The following is a 20720-nucleotide window of genomic DNA, read 5'->3' as shown; positions in this document are numbered from 1 at the left end:
CAGATATCCATACGGAGACTGAAGATGGGGGTGATAGTGCCAGAAGGACAATCACCGGGCCTGGAGCCGAGCAGTGCTCATGAGGGGCTAGAGACAGACAGAATCCTCTCAATCTCAGCGTCAGGCAGAGGAACACTGCTGTGGGAATTTTATTTTAACTGGGCAAAGGTGGGTTACATTTGTTTATGCTGCATTTGTTTAGCGATGTAAGACTGTGTGTTTAATTATATAAAGATATGTTGTGTTAGTTTAACCTTGCCTGCCTAGGGCACCTGATTGGTCTAATAAAAAGCTGAATGGCCAGTAGCTTGGCAGGAGAAGGATAGGTGAGGCCGGTGGGCAGAGAGACTAAATAGGAGAAATCTAGGCTTGAAAGGGAGAAAGAAGAAGAAGAGAACTAGGGAGAAGGAGAGGGACTCACCCTGGGCCAGCCAGGCAGCCGCAAGCCCGACACAAGAAGCAGTGAATGTAAGATGTACAGAAGGAAGAAAGGTAAAAAGCCCAGAGGCAAAAGGTAGGCAAAAAGAAATGAGTAAATTTAAGTTGAAAAAGCTAGCCAGAAATGAGCCTAAGCCAGGCTAAGCACTGAAAACTAATAAGTCTCTGTGTCATGATTTGGGAGCTGGTTGTTGGCCCCAAAGAAAAAGCCTGGTACAGGACACACCAACAGAGCTAATGTAGCTTGGCAAGGCAATTCTTTTTGTAAAAAGGGTGCAGCAGGAACCCAGTTAGACTGGCAAGCACACTTGGCCACGATGGTTTCTATCGTTTATCCCTGAGACAGGTGACTGACTGTGGCTCAATCCCATTGGTGGGAGCTCAACTTCACAACTTGATGCAGCTGGCTAATCAGCACAGAGCAGAGAAGGCTCAGGACATGTGCGTCCTTGCTGCGCTAACTACCTTTGATAGGAAAATTTAAAAATTGTAACAATAAAATTTAAAAAATAAAAACCAACTAATTATCTTTGCAAGAAAACACCTAGTTACATTTTATAGGAAAAACAAACAAGCAAAAAAATCTTCTCTTGCATTAGGCTCTCTCTTCCACTTCTTTCCCCATCTCCCTTCAAGCCGATCCACAGGGAAACTTCTGCTTTGTGGTCTGCATTGAGGGTGGGACTTGCTTGGGTGGCATTAGAATGTCTAAGATCCTCATTACTAATAAGAACCACTTAAGGGACTCCCTTGAAGTTGCTGCCACTGTATCTGCTCAGCAATCAACCTTGATGTGCTTTGGATCAGTTGTCTCCAAATTGCTATCCTGATGCTCCAGCCCAAGCAGAGAGATGAGAAATGAACCTGGCCTGCTTCCAGAGGGAGCAGTCTTGTCTTCCCAACGCGAGCTTTCACTGACTACTCAGGCAAGACCCCAACAGGAGCACTGGATAAATGAGATCTGTTAGTGACCCATGACTTGGGGGATGCTTGTGACATCCTCTCCTGGCCTTGCTGGCTTGTGTCTGTTGCCAGTTTCTTAGAGTGTCTGTGTATCTCTTAGACGGCCGAGACAAGACTCTGATAGCTGGCTAGTTCACCTTTTTTTTTTTTCGAGACAGGGTTTCTCTGTAGCTTTGGAGCCTGTCCTGGAACTAGCTCTTGTAGACCAGGCTGGTCTCGAACTCACAGAGATTCGCCTGCCTCTGCCTCCCGAGTGCTGGGATTAAAGGCGTGTGCCACCGCCGCCCGGCTACCTTTTTTTTTTAAAATTATGAAAGCCTGGTATAAACCAGAAAAAAAAAGAATCCAGGTTAGGCACTGGCCATCAGAGAAATGCAAATCAAAATGGCACCGAGGTTTCATCTTCTTCTGATCTAAATGATGGTCAATGAAGAAGACAAATAGCAGCAGAAGCTGCTGAGGATGTGAGGAGAGAACCCCTACACACTGCTGGCGGGGATGTTACTAGCCCAGTCACTAGGCAAGTCAATATGGCAGCTCCTCGGACAACTAGCAATAGCCCCTCTATGTGACTCAGCTATGCCACTCCCGGATATTAACCCCAAAGCCTCCAAGTCAACAATCACAGCAATATTTGAACATCAGCGTAGGCACTAGTCACAGCAGCTCAGTTATGAAGTCGACCAACAGGGACGGATTAAGGAGATGTGGCACAGGTACATCTACACAATGGAATATTTGTCATTCATGGAAAGGGGATAAAGACATGCCATTTTTGAGAAAATGGATGAAGATGGTGGGAGATGAGCCAATTAAGTGAATTAAGTCAGTCCCAGAAAGATAAATATCCTATGTTTTCTGTCCTTTGTGGGTCCTAGATTTTGTAGTGATATATAAAATCATGTTGGCATATATGGCATAAGAGCAGAAGTAAAGCCATTTTAGGGGGCCAGAGAGGACTGAGAGGAGAGGAAGAAGGATAAAGGGTTGTGACTACATATTTAACATATAATATATACTTTCATAAAACCTCAAATTAATTTTTAAGAAGTTTAAGTCCTGTTTGGAATATTATTAAAAAAAAAAAAACAAGCAACAATAGCCTCAACTAAGTAACTGAATCTAGAATAGCAACAATGGCCCTGATGGTGTTTGAACTCCCTTGCACAGCAGGTTGTACATATACAAAGGTGCATCCTGCTAATTGGTGACTTCAACCTAAACTCCTTTTTCATGACACTGCACTAGAGTCAGGACCTCAGAACTTCATTTCCAGTCTTCAAGTTTAAAAGGGGACCAGGCATCCTTCTAACAGTAAAACTGAACCAAAAGAAACGGAATGAAGTCCTAGACTCTTCCCAGTGGTGCAACGGAAGCACGGTAACCTGGGGAATTACAAACAACAGAAATGTGTTTCTCCCAGTCACGGAGACGGAGTAGCCCAGGGTCCAACAGAGTCTACGCCTGATGAGGACTTACTTTCTCTTTCAAGATGGCTGCATCTTCACTTGGTGACAGGGTAAATGCTGGGGAAAGACAGAGGCCAAACTCCCTCTTTCCATCCCTTTTTATAAGAATGTTAATCCTACACTGTAAGGTATATGATTAATGACTTAATCACTCCATAAGGACCCCAGCTCTCAATACTATTGCACTGGGTATGAAATTTCAACATGAATTTTCAATAAAACATTGAAACTATAGCAGAGTCTGAAACTATACTGGTTCAAGAGTCTGAAGAAATCAAAGACAGCTTGGTTTGAGGCAATAATAGCCCTCAGGGATATAACAGAAGAATTGAAGAACTGTACCTACAACCAAAAGCTAACCCATTGCTTATTTTAGCAATTTCTTTCTTAATCATGTTTGTGTGAGAGAGACTGTGTCATGTTGCACACATTGAAACCCTTGCCTTCTCACTGTGTTAGAGACAGGGTCTCCTGTTATTTGCTGCTGCTTACACCAGACTGCTGGTCCACAAGGTCCCTGAACTGCTCTTGTCTCTGTCTCCCATCCCTCTGTAGTAGCAGGTCCGTGATTACAGACTCACCCTTGCATCCAGCTTTCCATGGGTCTAGACTCAGCTTCCATGCTTATGTGGTAAGCACTTTACCCACTGAGCCATTTCCCGTCTTTTCCTTCTCACCTTTACTTCCCCCTCCCTAACTCCTTTTCTTCTTTCTTTATGCCCTGAAACTAATTTTACGTTTTTTCCCCTACTTTATTAGTCGGCAGGTTTTCTTTATACAGGTTCCAGATACAGTAAAATCTCAAAATAAACAGACATGTAAGATAGAACACAGTAGTCCTTTCTTACTTGTGGGTTGTTTTACCTAGGTTTAGCTACCTAAAATAGCCAAAATATATTAGATGCAAAATGTCAAAAGCAAGCAATTTGTAATTGTAAACTGATGTCCTTCTAAAATGCATGGTAGCATCTCACAGCGTCGCTGTCCTGCCTTTCCTCCCAGGCTCTGGACTTCCCCCTCGTCCGGTGTATCTCCACTCAGCTGCTCTCTACTCCCCGAGTACCAGTCTTGGTTATCACATTAAGTGTCACACTGCCACTGTCCTGTTCAAGTCACTTGTTCACTCAACACTGGCACCAGTGCCCAAGAAGAGAGACGCCTGCCCGAGTAGTTAGCAAAGTGTTGACTCAGATGAGGCAGCACACACCTGTAACCCCGCCATTGAAGATGGTGAAGCCGGTGGGTTTCTGTGAATCTGAGGCCTGCCTGGACTTGACTGAGATCCTGTTTCAAGAAAGAAAACAAAAACGTTGCAATTCTATCTTCGTTTTAACCATTCCTTATATTGATTTTCCTGGAACCCTTGCACGCTCGGTCAATTGTCAGTGAATGTCACAGTCACTGTGATCATACCCATTAAAGCCATGATAGAGCCAAGAATTGTTCATCTTTATTCTTACAGGAGTTAGCAGGAGACCTTCAATTGACTCTAGTTAACTTCTATTGTTTGTTTTAATTACAAAGTGATACAATCTTCAAATGTTTAAAACGTTATTACCTTTTTACTAGTGTTCATTGTCCCCTTCCAGTCTAGTTGTTTTTGTTACTTTTACCTCTTCCTGCTAGGCTTCTGGATGCAGCCCCCTCTCTCACTGCCATTATTCATCTAGATTTAGGCTTCAAAACTATACAGTCTGGCTTATTACGGTTAGAAAGGACCCTTAGTATAGACACACGCTCAGTCAGTCACTATCACTGGTCATGTAGAACTTTCTAGGGGTTCACGGAAGTTGGCAGTGTGGAGTCAGATGCACTAAAGTATTTGGCTCTTACTGGTATCAGGAGTAGCAACAAATGGCATGGTTATCCTCCGTGTTGGCTTCCTCCTCTAATTTTCTTTTCTTTCTTTTTTATGAGACAGAATCTCCCTATCATAGCCCTGGCTGGCCTGCAACTCTCTATGTAAAACAGGCTGGCCTTGAACTCACAGGGACCTGCTTGCCTCTGCTTCCCCAGTGCTATAGTGGCATGGGCCACTGTACCCTGCTAACTTTGTTGGAATAAACATTAAGTGAGATTGGAATAGACATAAGTGAGCTGACAATTGAGGACAACCTAGCATTTATTATTATTAATTATATTATTAATTTATTGCTTTGTGGCAGGGCACGTTTCCCTTTCCTAGAGTGTTCTTGTCCTAAAGAACTAAAGGGATGATTTTGCCCCTAGAGTTACTTGCATCTCATCCTGGGCCCTTTCCAAGACACTGTCGCTTGCTCAGGAAGGGTAATAGATGCAGTGTGTAGTTAGTGACTTTTGATCCAGGCACCTCATTAACTTACCTCTATACCTTACCTCTATACCCTCTGAGAAAATGATGGAAAACTGCCCCTCTCAACTGCCAACTAACACAGGCGTTACAAGTGACATATGTCTCTAGGTCCGTTTCCCATTAGTGATGGGTAGGATGTGGGTGCTCACATTTTAAAGTCTATTCATAAGTTGCAAGACAGCTGCAACTCTGTATCTCTTCTGCTCAAGCTGCCCGCTCTCTGGGGGAAAAGAAATCACAATCTTTCCGCTGTGAAATTGGCTTGCTGGTTCTCTGCCAAACCGAAGCCTTTCCATAGTAAATACATCAACTTTAATTATCATTTCTATTTGCCTGAAGAAATACTCTTACGTGACACACATATGTTCATGCATTTCCTTGTTGCAGCAACATGAACCACATAAGCTGCTTTCGCACATAGAAGCCTCTCCAAGAGGTTGCTGCCGCTAACTTGTGTTCTCCGCAGTCCTCACACATTCTCCGCTCAGTTGAAGGAAGGGTAACAGGGAAGACGTATGGAGCAAGACATGGGGGGGAGGATCTTTTCAGCACTCCTACAAGTCAGTGAGGGCAACGGCGCTGCCATCTGCTATTGATGATGACTCGAAGCAGCAACCTATGGAAGGGCATTGGATGTTCAAGTCCTTTGCCAGCTTCTCCAACTGAATCTACAGGACGTGTGAGGCTGTGAGTCTCCCATTCGTTCGCGAGGCGTCACAGCACACATATCAGGGTCTGTTCTGCCATCTGGTGTTCACTGAGGGAAACGTGCCCGAGCCATTATGCCTTAACTAGCCTGTGTTTTTCTTATACTTTAGTGATGGGTGTGAAGTTGTCAGAGGCTCCACTAAAGGCAATCCCAGAATCTCTGCCAAATTCCAAGAGAAGGCAATGTGAGAATATAGATCAAAATGAAGACTATACACACTCTAGGTCTCCCAATTCCATTTCTAGGAATTGATCTCATGTATGTATTTATACATGCACAAGTGAGTACATGCGTGCGTGCACATGTGCTTGGGGGGGGGCAGGGGACAACCTCAGGTGTCATTCCTCAAGTGCCATCTACCTCATTTTTTAAAAACATGTTTCTCACTTGTTTCAAACTTGCCTACAAGGCTAGAGTAGCTGACCAGAAAGCCCAAGGAATCCTTCTGTTTCTGCCTCCCCAGTACTGTACCCCAAACCCAGCTTTTAAAAAAATTAATGTGGATTATAGAGATAAAATTCAGTTCCTCATATCTGTGATGCCCTGGTGGAAGCTTCACCCCAGTCCCTGGCATCCATATACCCAAAGGGTCTGGAATGTTCTGGTGGAAGTTCTACTCTAAGCCCCTTCCCCATCTCTATCCAAACCCTGCCACATCTCAGATAGCTCTCCAAATGATGACTTATCTCCCAGAGATGCTCAAGACCACTCCCACAGTGTATTTAAACTGTCTCCCAGGAAACAGACATATGGTTTTCCGGTCCCTCTTTCCGATCTCCTCTCTGAGGGGCTGGAAAATCATCTGTGAGTGTTTTATCCATTAAACCTGGGTCTTTTCTAATTCGGTTTTACCTGGTCTGATTTGGATTGTGGCATTGGTGGAAAGGCGTATCAGGGTGCAGAAACTTTTCATGTATGGCAAGGATTTTACTGACTGGACCAACTCTCCAGCCCAAAGTGTTGCTAACTTTGTCTGACTTTCTATATCCTAGAACTATTCCTCAAAGTATCCAGAGACTGAGACTGCACAGACACAGCTCCTGCCTTACAAGAACACTTGGCTTCTGTTAGCAACAGCTCTAATTCTGGCATAATGAATGTGATAAATTCCAAGCCCACTGTGACTTAGAGCTATAAACATGGCTGTCATTTTGAGACCTCAGAACACATCGTGAAGGTTGCTTGAATTTGTGTTTGCCCAAACCTCAAAACTAATCAGCCTGCCATAGATGGGATTTTCAATGTCCTTGATACGGATGATATTATTATCAGTATCATGTGGCCAAAATTTAAAATATGGATGCTTCACAAGTTTTCTTTTCCCCTTTGATTATTGCTGTCCTGAGAGGGAACAGAAGGAAGGGGCACGGAGAATGCAAGGGGCCTCTCCAGCCATTAAAGACACACGAATGTCAACCTGTCAGCACTCTGATAGCAGTGACGTGACCACTGGTTAGTGACATCCTTCACCAATGGAATGGCCTTGGGTCAGTAGGACCCTTTATGTACATGACAGCAGGTGCCATTCATGTCTGGGCAGGGCCTCCCTCATGGTGAGACCACTCCAGTGTTAAAAAGGAACTCCTATTTCCTAACCAGAAAGACCAGCTTAGGATCAAAAGACAGAAAGGAATGCGGCATGTCTGAGGACAACGTGAAGAGGTGGCAGGCATAGCTACCCACTAATGGGACTGAGCTGTGTGCACCCACCCGTGCTGACTTACAAATCCTTCCTCCTTCCATCTCCCACCACAGGAGCTGCTGAGATTGTAAGCATTTCTGCCTGCCTTTCCTGTCCCTAATTCCAACATATTGTTGCTTGATTCGCTTCTATGTCTTTTGTAAAAAATTGTTTATCTATGAGTCTGAGAACCTGTGAAAGGGACTCCACCCTCTAGTGACACTCTGATCACTTCTAAGCATATTATGGTTCATAGACCATAAAATGAGGGTATGTGGCTTTTATGTTTGTCAAAAAAAAAAGAAACATTGTAAAACATCTCCAGTATTAGCAGCTGTGTGTGGAAGGAAGGGGAGTGTGAGATACAGGAATCTCTCCCTTCCCTTGTTCACCCAGTGTATGAAGGTGAAGACAAGCACTAAATAACGAACTATTAGGACTTGCTTAAAAATCTGAGTTTGAGCTGGGCAGTGGTTGCCCACACTTTTAATCCCAGCACTCAGGAGGCAGATACAGGTGAATCTCCTATGTGAATTCAAGGCCAACCTGGGCTACAGAGAGAGTTCAAGGGTAGCCAGGGCTACATAGAGAAACCCTGTCTCAAAAAACCCTAAGTCGACGTCATCATCATCATCATCATCATCATCATCTCTGAGTTTGAAGAGATTAAGGAAACTAACTGGGTGGTAAACCCTGATCTTTTAACTCAGGCTTAGAACAAACAGGCAACTGGGGCCTCAGGAGATGTGAGCACAGAATTAGTCTTAGTCATGTAGGGTAGAAATGTCTTTCTACCCGTTATCATTCTTGACTGGAAATTTTTGCATAGACCAGCGGGGGAGAAAGAGAAGTTTATTAACATGTACATCTCATGAGCACACAAAGAAAACTCAGAGAGGTTAATCTATCTTTAGTAAACGAATCTCAAAAGTAAAGGTTGAAACTTCAGGCATCAGGACCATCCCTTTCTGAGACAAGAACGGAGAGTGTGGGAGAGACACCCAGGAGAGACAGGTGTGTAAGAAGGCCCTTGAGAACCAAGTGTCAGAGTTGCTAGGCAGGTTTTAACCATGGCTTCTTCAGTCTCTAGGTGTCTCTAGTGAAGTAGGCACCACTTCCTGATACAGAAGGCATGAGAAAGCAGATGTTTACGTTAGCTATATAAAATTCCCAGGGCTGGAAAGATGGCTCAGAGGTTAAGAGTGCTGGCTGCTCTTCCAGAGGTTCTGAGTTCAATTCCCCGCAATCACATGGTGGTTTAAAATCAACTGTAATGAGATCTGGTGCCCTCTTCTGGTCTGTAGGCATAAATGCAGGCAGAACACCATCTAAATAAATAAGTCTTTTTTTTTAAATTTCCCTTACTGGTAGGGATTTAGGTCAGTGGTAGAGCACTTGCCTACCAAGTGCAAGGCCATGGGTTCCATTCAGCTCTGGGGAAAAAAAGACAATAATTCCCTTACTGAAGGTAATGCTAAGGCCATAGCTTCTCAAAGTAACCAGTTTATAATAATTCATTTTGGCTTGAATTGTCACCTATAGTACTATTTGGGGTCCACTTTTAGCTTGAATGTCCCCTGCAGGCTTATGTGTTAGGATAGCTGGTAGCCAGCTGATAGTGCTCTTTTGAAAAGTTGTGGAACATTTTAGGGGGTGGGGTCTCACTAGTGGAAGTAGGTTACTAGAGGCGGGGCTTGAGGATGGGTAGCCCCCTCTGACTTCCTGTTCACTGCTTCATGACTGCAGATAAAATGCGGCCAGCTGCCTTCTGTCCCAGCATATAAAAGGGAGACAAGATACCCATATCCAAGGCTGGCAAGGTTGCTCAAAAGATAAAGGTTCTTGTTCTCCAAACCTAGTGTCCTGAGTTTCACCCCCAGATCTCCCAAGATTTGTCCTCTGACCTTGATCCACCATGTTCCTGCACTTACACACACACTGGTAATAATAATTTCTTTTTAATTTAAAAAACTTCTATATCCAACTGCGGCAGCTAGTTCCCACCATCTCTCAGCAACGGAGAATGAAACATGGTTCTTTCTTTTCATCTTTTACTCTTTGTGCTGTCTAGTGACGACGAGTACCAGGTCCCTGAGCCTCCGTTAGATCCGTTTGAGAGTGTGATCCGTGTCGGCATTTCAGATATGACACGTGAGGCTGCATTTTAGCAAGCACTGACTATGATCCCGGTGTTCCTTGAGGACTCTATAAGCATTCTGGCAATCACTGGTGAAAGGCAGCTTAGGAAATGAAGATTGTCTAATGTGACACCACACGCTTTTAACCCCAGCACTCAGGAGGCAGAGGTGGGTGAATCTCTGAGTTCAAGATAAGTGTCGTCTACATAGTGAGTTCCAAGCCACCCAAGGTTACATAGTGAGACTCTGTCTCCACAATTTTTTTCTTTATTCTTGAGAATTTCGCATATGAAATATGACCATATTTACCTTCCCTTCCCTCCTCCAACCCCTCTACTGTCAGCGACAATTCCTGGCATGAAGCGGTGATGACCAAGGCTTATTGACTGATTAGAACTGCAGTGACGGGCAGAGGCTGAGTGTTGCAGGACCAGAGTCCAGTGACCTTATCCGGGATGACTTTACCACCTGAACAGCCATTCATTGCCCACCGCTGTATCTAACTAACATCCTGTGCCTAATAGATTTTTTTTTTTAAAAAAAAAAGAAACCTTTTTAAATCTATTAACTTCACAAACCACTGGCTTCCACCAAATGTCAAACTACGAATGTCATCAAAACCATCTGAAGGCTATAGAAAAGATTCCCCCATCTTTTTGTAACGGCCTCTATGATGTGCCCACCAATGTATTTTAAACATTCCTTCATTTATGACTTTTCTAATTCTGTAAAACTAAAAAAATCATGACACTGCTTCCACATTGGAACATGAAGCATGGGATAACCAGAATCTATGTTCCTAGGCAATGGCCACTCAGAGTGGCTCCAGGACATATTGTCTATTATTCCTTTTAAGGCGAGAGTTGTTCTGTGCAGTAGTACTTTCTTGTCAGTCATTAGCCCACAAATAATGACACAGAGACTTGTTATTAATTATGAAAGCTTAGTTTTAGCTTAGCCTTCTGCCCAACTAGCTCTTATAGCTTAAATTAACCTGTTTCTATTTATATATGTTCTGTCATGTGGCTCAGTTACCTCTCCTCTGTACCGTATGTCCAACTTCTTCAGTGTCTGGCTGGCATCTCTCTGGCATGCCTAGACTCATTCCAAGTTCCTCTCTCTCCCTGGAAGTCCTGTCTAATCTTTGCTACTTAGCTATTGGCCTTTTAACTTTTTATTAAATCACGGTAATACATCTCATAGTGTAATCAAATATCTCACAACGTTTCCACCTTTTGTCTAAATAAGAAGAGAAAGGTTTTAACTCTAACATAGTAAAACTATATATATATATATAATAAGATCAGTCATCAATTAAGATTTACAATGTCCAGTCTATTTATATTTGGCAAATTTGAAGGAAGTATTCTGTCATCTATCCTATATTAATGAGTTCAAAGTTTTTTATCTAAACCACTTTCTATCATAACTTGTATTACTATCCCAAAAATATCTTTTTAGAACTTAAAACATTTTATTAGATAAACAACTTTAAGCTTTTATGTCACTTAACCTTATAAATTTTACATCTTTTTTATAAGTTTCTTTTTTGAACTTGGTAACAAATCAAATGATACTGCTATTTAGTCTTCAACAACATTAGATACCCAAGAAGGATAAAATATTACCTGAGCAAATAGGAAGTATAGAACAAACAACTTCCCAAGCTATAGAAATGACAGAAACAGTTGGCTGTCTGGACACTCACCCAAGGTTTCTTTGCAATGTCGGGGCACCCATCCTTGGCCTAGAGGCCTAGCATATTTGACAGACTTTTCTGTGAATCAGGAATCTTGAAGGACTGTCCAACTTTGTCTTGGCAAAGTTCAGCAGCTGCCTTCTTTTGTGTCCTGCTTGTACAAATTGGACAGCATACTGTCAACATCTGAGATAAGGGAAGTTTCTTGACCAATAGCTAGCTTTGTCACAAATGAAAGCAAATTCCATATAAAAGTTCTTCAACGTCCATCATCTTCTGCTGAAGTAGATTGGTGCTGCCTGGAGAAGATATGTCTCACTGTCATGAAAAGCTTTATGATATTAAAACAGCTTAATAACATATTTTGTAAGCCTCTGAAGGGTTCAAAGACCATCTGTCTATTTAACATGCATCTCTGTTCTTGAAAACGTACCTAACATGACTATAAGTTTGATTGTTATGGATGACTAACTACTAGACTGCATTTCTTAATTATTCCAAATAGTTTATAATAGTAGCTTTCAAGTCTAGAACTTTATATTATATTTTAAATTTATCTTCATAGGTACAATATCTTAAACAACAACAGAAATTATATATATATATATATATATATATATAATGTTCAAACAAAAATTTGTGTTTGTATTAAGTTTGTATCAATATACAAAAATACTTTAATTCAAAAGTAAAAACATCTATAGATTATGTTATAACAAAAATAATCTTAAATTGTTATCAATATACAAAAATCCATACCAATGTAAACTATTTGAGATTAATAGTTGCTCTTTAGTTTAAAAGTAGATTCAATAATCTACCCTCCTATCCTACCATTCCTGTATCTGCCCTATTTTCTTTTCAGAAAGAGAGCTTTTTCCCTGACCATGACCAGTAACAGTTTGCAACCAACTTCCCCAAATGATGACAAACATCCATAACCCACCAAAGAACACCCATCCCACCTCTTAGGAATATGGGCAATGTTCCTAAAATTACTTCTAGTTCTCTGGGGGTGAGGGTATCTTTAGGGGACCCTGAGAAAATTGGGGTAATGATCAAGTTCTGGCAGAGCTAGCTGTATTATTTTTTGTTCAGTCTCTGTATGATGGGAAAGTGTAGCATTTATCTGAAATCCTGGCTGGAGTAGTCTGTGAAGCTGAACCATCTCTGCTAGTAGTTTTGAAGTTGTTCTCACGCAGAATTTTGAGGAATCAGCAGCAGAGACATTCTGAGAGGCTGGATCATCTGGGTTGCTTGTCTTTATTGGTGTCTGGTTCTTTTTTTTTCTGAAAACACACAAACTTTTAGAGGTAACTTACATATCAGCAGTTACACAACTATGGAATGTGTGGTGTGCACAAATCAACTGAAGATGCTTCTCTGTTTTGTGTTTGAGTAAGTAAAAGACACCTGTCAACTTTATAAGTCCATTTGGACTGTATAACCAAACTAATAAATCTCCATCCATGTCATATGGAAAGATAGTATGTAATAACAAGTTATGAGTATGCTAGCTAACAAGGTTTATTATGTCTCATCCAATAGTAGAGGAATCAGTTTTTATGTCACCTTCCCTGTAGGTTTTTTTTCCTGTTGGCTTTTCTTCATATCTGTAGTCAAAAATTTCAGGTCTTCTCCAGTCAAATCTGATCTTTATTCATTTTGAAAAAGTCTATAACCCCTCCTTCAAAGCAACATATTTTTGACTTTCTTTCTAAAGTTAAGATATCCTTAAAACATATAGACTGGTTTAATTTAACAGTTTTTTTGTTTGTTTTTTGTTTTTTGTTTTTTGTTTTTTTGTTTTTCGAGACAGGGTTTCTCTGCAGCTTTAGAGCCTGTCCTGGAACTAGCTCTTGTAGACTAGGCTGGTCTCGAACTCACAGAGATCCGCCTGCTTCTGCCTCCCGAGTGCTGGGATTAAAGGCGTGCGCCACCACTGCCCGGCTTAATTTAACAGGTTTTTAAAATAATCCGTGGTGATATTTCATTTGTATTTTAATAAATAAAGCTTGCCTGAAGAGCAGAGAGTTAAACAGCTGCATTGGTCAGTCTTGCAGACCAAGCAGTGGTGACACAAACCTTTAATCCTAATAGTCACACTAGTTTGCCGTAGAAACTGGACGGTAGTGGTGCATGCCTTTGATTCCAGTCCTAGAGAGGAATATAAGATGAGAGGAGACAGTTCTCACTCACAGTCCCATTCTGAGATTCCTGGAAGCAGGATCATCATTTCAGACTAAGGTAGAGATAAGAGCCAGTGGCTGGTTAGTTTTGCTTTATTGACCTTCAGGTTGAACCCCAATATCCAGTCTCTGGGTTTTTATTAATCGTGCTACAAACTTGAGTGGTTTTCTTCCTTTCTTTATAAGTTTCCCTAGGGGATGCAATGTTTCAATCTTGGAAAAAACTGCTGCAAACACAGTGTCATGCCCAGAAGATGGCATGTCACAGTTCCCCATCCTCTGGAGGTTTCTTTCTGCCTCCTGCCTCTTCCTAACGTTCCCCGAGCTTTGGTATGGAGAGGAGTGGATATAGATGTGGATAGAGATGTTCCCTCTCCAGCTGAGACTCAGGATCTAATTCTTAGCACTCTGGCAAATTAAGCACTGACTTCTGTCCTCTGAAAAAACAAGCTTCTCTGAACGAGGCCGAGAGCACCTCAGGTCTATGGATATGAAGATAAAACCGACAGGAAAAGAAGAAACAAAAACATCCCTTTTTGCAGATGCTGTGGGGTGGAAATTCTCCAACTCCCACTTGTTAAAACAGAAAATTCCCACTTTCTGAGATGCTTAGGGATGCAGACTAACAGAAAATCATAAGCTCACTCAAAACACGATGCGATTTTTTGTGCCTGTGTGTGTGTGTGTGTGTGTGTGTGTGTGTCTGTAACGTGAGTGTGTGGTTTTCCATTGTGAACTTTGTAGATGACAGTGTCATACCAGTGTCAGAAGGTCAGACACTGCTGCTGGAGATGACTTTACATTGTGATGAATTTATCTAGTGACATGTTGCAGTCTTTCTTCGAAGTTCCTTCTCTCCCTGTATTATCCTGTTCCTCCAATGAGTTCTCTGCACTGCTGTGGATTTTCTTTCCAAAATACAAACTTGACCTTGTACCCACGCCTTCCTGACTTCAAGACGAATTCCAACCCACGAACAAGAGCCTTTGATCTAGCTCCTTCTCCCCTTTAGCCTCGTCCTCCACTGTTCATTTCCTGAAATATTCACCTAGTAACAATCAAATGTTTGGGGTCCTTGGGATACCTCAGCTGTTTGCAGCTGTTGGGGTGCACCATACTGTTTGCAGATGTTGGAGTACACCACGCTGTGCTCATTTGTTTGGCAGCCCCATCGAGCTATGTCCATTTTCTTCATCACATCCTTCTGCATTAGGAAACACAAGTGTCTTGCCTTTCCTCTGTTTCTTGGTTTGTGGTCTTGTCATCTCTGTTTTAATCAACTACAAATTCCTTCTAGTCACGAGGTCTTTTAAGTTTTTCAAGAAGTCCAGTATCAACCACAAAGTCCAGCTCGGTGACAAATTAGTACACGAAAGCCAGGAAGAAATCCACAGGGGATCAGGAGTTGCATTCCATAGAAGGGTCGGAAGGAGTCTCACTCTGGCAATAGAGTGATGGATATGATGAACTCAAGGACTTGAACTTGACGTAGGTAAACATTGACATGCTGGGACTGTGGGCTGTGACCCTCACTGGAAATAGGTACTTTTAAAAAAGGGCCCTATTATCAAAAGTTACCTCAATTGTCCTAGACTAAAACCCCAGGTCTTGATTTTATGTATGTATGTATATATATATATATATATATATATATATATATATATATATATATATATGTTTTTTGTTGTTGTTTGGTTTTGGTTTTTTGAGGCAGGGCTTCTATGTGTAGCCCTTCTGGTCCTAGAACTCTCTTTGTAGACCAGGCTGTCCTCAAACTCTCAGAGACCTGCCTGCCTCTGCCTCCTAAGTGCTGGCATTAGAGGCATGCACCTCCACTGCCCGGCTGGTCTTGATATTTTTAAAAAAGAATTGAGAGATTAATGTACAATTGAGGTTAAGAATGGTTTCTCCCGATACATAGAGATAGGAGGACAGAGATATATTAGATTTTTCCAGGCAAAATTTATTTATGTATAGAGGATCCCAGTGAACACAGGAAACCATTTCAGTCATGTGTGTGTGCAGGTGCATATATGCACATGGAGAACACTAGTGTGGTTTCTTAGACTCCCAAACCTTGTTTTGATACAGGGTCTGTTGTTGACCCAGCATTTACTGACAAGATCCTCTTGCTGATGAGGCCCCAGGGATCCTCTTGCCTCTACCTCATAGAAACATCACATTCATCCTGGACTTTTTTGCATGAATCCCAGGTACTGAACTCAGGGCCTTATGCATGCAAGGCAAGTGTTTTATTGCCTGAGCTCTCTCCCAAGTCTCTGGCTGTACCTTTCTAGACATCTGTAATGATTCCCCGGAGGCCCTGGAACATGCTTCCTTATCCCTTTGCAAACTGCCTGCATAGCTGCGGCTAGTTTTACTATCGCCAGAGCAAAGGTACTTGCATTTTTCTGCTGAGACCTTGTTGCTGGGTAGTGACTGAGATCTCAGCCCAAAAGAGACGATATTGAGGAGAGTTTTGTTTTCAGTCTAAGCTGTTGCTAAATCTCTAATGATATGGTCAAAGTCTATGCTTGTTAAGTAAATAAGAAAGGTTTTGAACATGTGAAGCAATGGTTCGATGAGACTTTGGACTCTGGGTCCAGGTCTTTATAGCTTGTTGTACAAAGGAGGAAAGGAAAGGGTATAAAATCATTCAGAATTTCAAACATAAGGCTTCCTGTTTCTTATAAAACAAATGCTGCTAAGTGTTCTTCAGCAGAGTATATCTTTATATCCATGTATGCCTATTTATAAATGGTAAAATGTAACAGGAAATATATAACACTAAATCCAAGGGCTCAGTGGGTAAAGGCATTTGCTGAATAAGACTGGTAACCTGAGTTCAATCCCCAGAACCACTGTAAAAACAGAGAAAACTGACTCACCAAGTTCACCTCCGGCCTTTACATATACACTTCAACACATGCACACCCCCCTCCATTATACACATACAAGTGCATATGCATAATAAACAAAATAAAAAATTCGCCAGGTGTAGTGACCATGCCTTGAATCCCAGCATTCAAGAGGCAGGTGAATCTCTATGAGTTTGAGGCCAGCTTGGCCTTTATAGTAAATTCTAGGGCCGTCAAGGCTTCACAGTGAGACCTTGTCTCAAATAAAGCAACAACACAATTAAATCTACGCGTTGCTAATACCTACTACTGAGTGAAACCCCCAACAATGCAAAACAAACTCCCCATTTGCCAAAACAACTTGGTTTTTTTTCCTAACATGTCCTCCATTTGCTTTGCCAAATAAATCTCAATGCTAAATTTCAATATGCTTTTTAAAATGTCATTTACTATCAATTACCGGCCAGATGCTCAGCTGGCCTGGGCTAGTGTTTGGAATTTGAGATGAAATATATGGAGAACGAGATAAGCACTAGACAAAGCACATGGAGCTGAAGTTGCACAGAATTACGCATCCCAAACGGAATAATGGGAACCCTTCATTGGTACCCTCCCATCTCTCCCCACTCAATGGCTTCCCATCAGCCCCACAAATATTTTTGTAAGAGTTCTGGGAACAGTTTGTAGTTCTCAGCCATAGTCAAGTGGTTAAAAAAAAGCCATCCAGGACTAAGAATTATCATCATTTATTAACTTTGCAGATGATCTTAGCATTTAATTGTAGAAAGAGGAGATATTTTTTTACCAGCCAGGAAATAAAAATAACCAAGAACACATGCGGCTCCCTGCTAGTCTGAGTTTGATCTAATTGTTTCTTCATTTCCCTGATAATGTTATTTCGTATTGATTGAGGATGGGAAGTAGGAATGGGCTAGGTGGTTTAGGGTCCTGAAAAAAAACGACCAGTTTCTTATCCAAAAGCTGGGAATGTTCTTGGGACTTGTAGGAGCTGAAGGACAGAGATGACAGATTTGTTTCAGTTCAGATATCTCTGGTTCCACTGTAGCAAGAGGATGGAGATACCAGGAAGTTGGTCTAGTTTTTATATATCTCTTTTCCTTTAAAGGAAAACCCTTTCCTGGATGCTAAGGCTGTGATTGAGACTGGAAGGCACCTGGCATGAGAATGGTACCTACCAGCTCAAACCCAGTTCCTCCAGTCAGTGAAGACTTATCAATGCCAAGGCAGCAGGGCTCACTGGTACCCTATTTCCTGGGGCCACTGCTGCTATAGATGCTGTCTGTTCTCTCTTCCCACACCATCTTTTCTTCTTAAGCAACCACCTATGAATTTGTAACAAACTTTTCTCTGTGTAACATCTTTTACAGTCCAATAATTTTATTCATCCAACTCATAAGGCAAGAACCCCAAAGCCACCAGCATGAGGAGGTTTTTGATGGCTTGAGTTTCTGGCACTTTAGCTCCCCGAGAAAGTTCCTGCCACTCTTAAATCATTTCCCACAGGTCAGTAACTAACAAACAGGAACAGAGACTCTTGAGAGAAAGCGAGGCAAGACAAACACAGCTGAGAAAATCCCATCCACTGCATTAATTTTTGGGATGTCACAGATAGCAATCGAGGCCTCTTATCACAACGTGGTCTAAGAATGGCATTTTGTGGAACTGGAGAGAGGGACAGCTCAGTGCTTAAGAGCGCATGTTGGTTCTGCAGAAAACTGAGGTTTGGTTCCTAGCTCCCACTTGGTGGTTCATAACCACCCATAATTCAAGTTTCCAGAGAGCTGATGCCCTCTTCTGACTTCTACAAGCACCAGACACACAAGTGATGCCCATATATACAAGTGGGCAAAGCACTCATTGATACAGAATAAAATAGATAAACCTAAAATGGTTCTGTCCCCAGTGCTCAAATTAACAAACAAAAAACCCACAATAACTCACACAGAATTCATTAAAGATGGTTTTTATTAAGTTTATTCCTTGACAGCTTTGTGGATGTATATATAATGTATCCTGATGGCTCTCAGTACACCCTCTCTTATCTCCCTCTGCCCTGTCATTCCCCTCCCCGCCACATATCCTTTCCCCACACTCATGTCCTTTGTTTTCTTTGTGACCCATCAATTTTCACCAAAGCCGTGCCTGTGACCACGGTTTGGAACTTGACACTGGAGCCTGGTGGGCTCACTGTTGGGTACACAAAGAAGGATGATGGCTGAACCTCGTCCAGAATCCATCAGACTTCCAAGGGAACCACAAAAGGAACATAACCTTTTTTGTTCTTTTTGAAGTCTTAAAAACAAAGTCTTCATAATTAAAACGTTTAACATAACTGTTAAGTACTTTAAAATGCTTTCATTTCGACCGTATGGAAAAGTTGCAGGGATAGGGCAAAGACTTCTGGGTCTTTGGACTCCGGACCCAGAGATTCCCATTCAAACAAGTGTCCCCTCAGGCTTTTACAGCCACAGGGTCACACTGTATGCTTACTTTATCCCCCTCCCATTCCCTGTCTTTCCTCTGCCCTTCATAGTCGTTTGAAGGATTTACGGGACAGTCATTGTGCAACGTGTCCTTCCGCATGGCTACGCACAGGCTTTCTTGTGATGAAACTTGGGTTGTTCTGGGTTAGTAGGAATAGCGCAGAGGAGATACTGTCCTCTCATTGCACCCCAAAAAAATAGAGAGCACGCCAGGGTGACTAGTCCCACTAATGGTCACTTTAACATGGGGAACACGCCAGGGTAGTTGGTCCTACCAGTGGCCACTTAGACTTTGATTACTTGGTTAAGATGATGTCTGCTAGGTTCTCCCCAGACAAATGCCTCTTTTGCCCTTTGCAGTAATTTATTTTCTGAGAAACACTTTTAGAACTGTGTGACTGTTTCACTTCCCATTCTACTTGCATCCCTTAGTTCCACCATCTATTGATATTTCTTGGCAGAATTAAATATTTTTATGGTTTTTTCAAAATCATATTTTTCAAGTTCCAGTATTTCTGTTATATTTTTGACATCTTCCTGTTAGACAAAACTTTCTAAGCATTTTTAAAGTTAATTTAAAAAATTAATTATATATGTACAGATGTTTCCCCTGAATGTATGTCTGTGTACCACCTGTTTGCAATACCCATGGAAGCCAGAAGAGGGCATCAGATCCCCTGGATCTGGAGTCAGTTATGAGCCACCATGTGGGTGCTGGGAATCCAACTCAGATTCTTTGGAAAAGTAGCCAGTGCTCTTAACCTCTGACCCCTCTCTCCAGACTCTATGTAGTTTTAGGAAGAAAGAAGTGTACCGGTTTGTAGTTAAATAAACACATGGGTCTTAAATGTTCAGTTTAATGAGTTTGAGAATTGCATGTACTCAAGTATAGCGACCTAAAATAAAACTGGGAGGAATTTCCATTCTCCTAGAATATTCTCAGGCAAGAGAGTTCCTCTATCAACCACCATCATTAAGCCCAGTCTCCCATCACTGCCCCCTGAAAGGCCAGATCACTTGGTTTACAACTTTGCCAGCAATATTTGCACCGCAACCTCCAACTTCTCTCACGCCCCCTCCATGCCCACCCCATTACTGACCTTGCACCATTCTCCATCTTCATTATGTAGAACAACCTGGCCCTTCCTGTCTTCATTAGCTTCCTCTCATCTGCACCCGCCATAGGGATCTTCCCTAATAAAGCAGACCTTAGGAGCTATGCTGCCAGCAAGAATCCTTCTCTTTGGGACAGCAGGGGAGTCGGGGCCACCACTGTTTTACGGAAGTTGAAGTCCACTTTTCTCCTTGTCATTAGAACACAGTGTTGTTGGGGAGCTTGGTCTGAGAATTGCTGTCCGATGGGAGCATTTCTCAACAACCTATCGGGGAGGTTTGGGTGTGTGGATACAGAAGACTACCTAGCCAACAAGAGGCGGTTGTTAGCTTTTCAGAGCTTGCTGAAGCTGAGGAATGATCTGGCAGCATTCGTATTTGGTAGAGACTCAAAATCAAACAGAGGAGTGGGAAGGCTTTGCAATATAAAAGAGGGAAGAAGCCTTGAGTGGTTGTTGGCATAGCATGTCTAGAGGCAGGCTAATCAGATGTGGAATGTCCTACACAGTTGATCAGGGCAGTGGTTCTCAACCTTCCTAATGCTGCGACCTTTTAATACTCATGCTGTGGTGACCCCCCAGCCATAAAATCATTTCCATTGCTACGTCATAACTGTAATGTCACTGC

The sequence above is a fragment of the Arvicola amphibius genome, chromosome 4 (assembly GCF_903992535.2).
Source record: "Arvicola amphibius chromosome 4, mArvAmp1.2, whole genome shotgun sequence".
Taxonomy (NCBI): domain Eukaryota; kingdom Metazoa; phylum Chordata; class Mammalia; order Rodentia; family Cricetidae; genus Arvicola; species Arvicola amphibius.
This window is presented reverse-complemented; position numbering follows the sequence as displayed.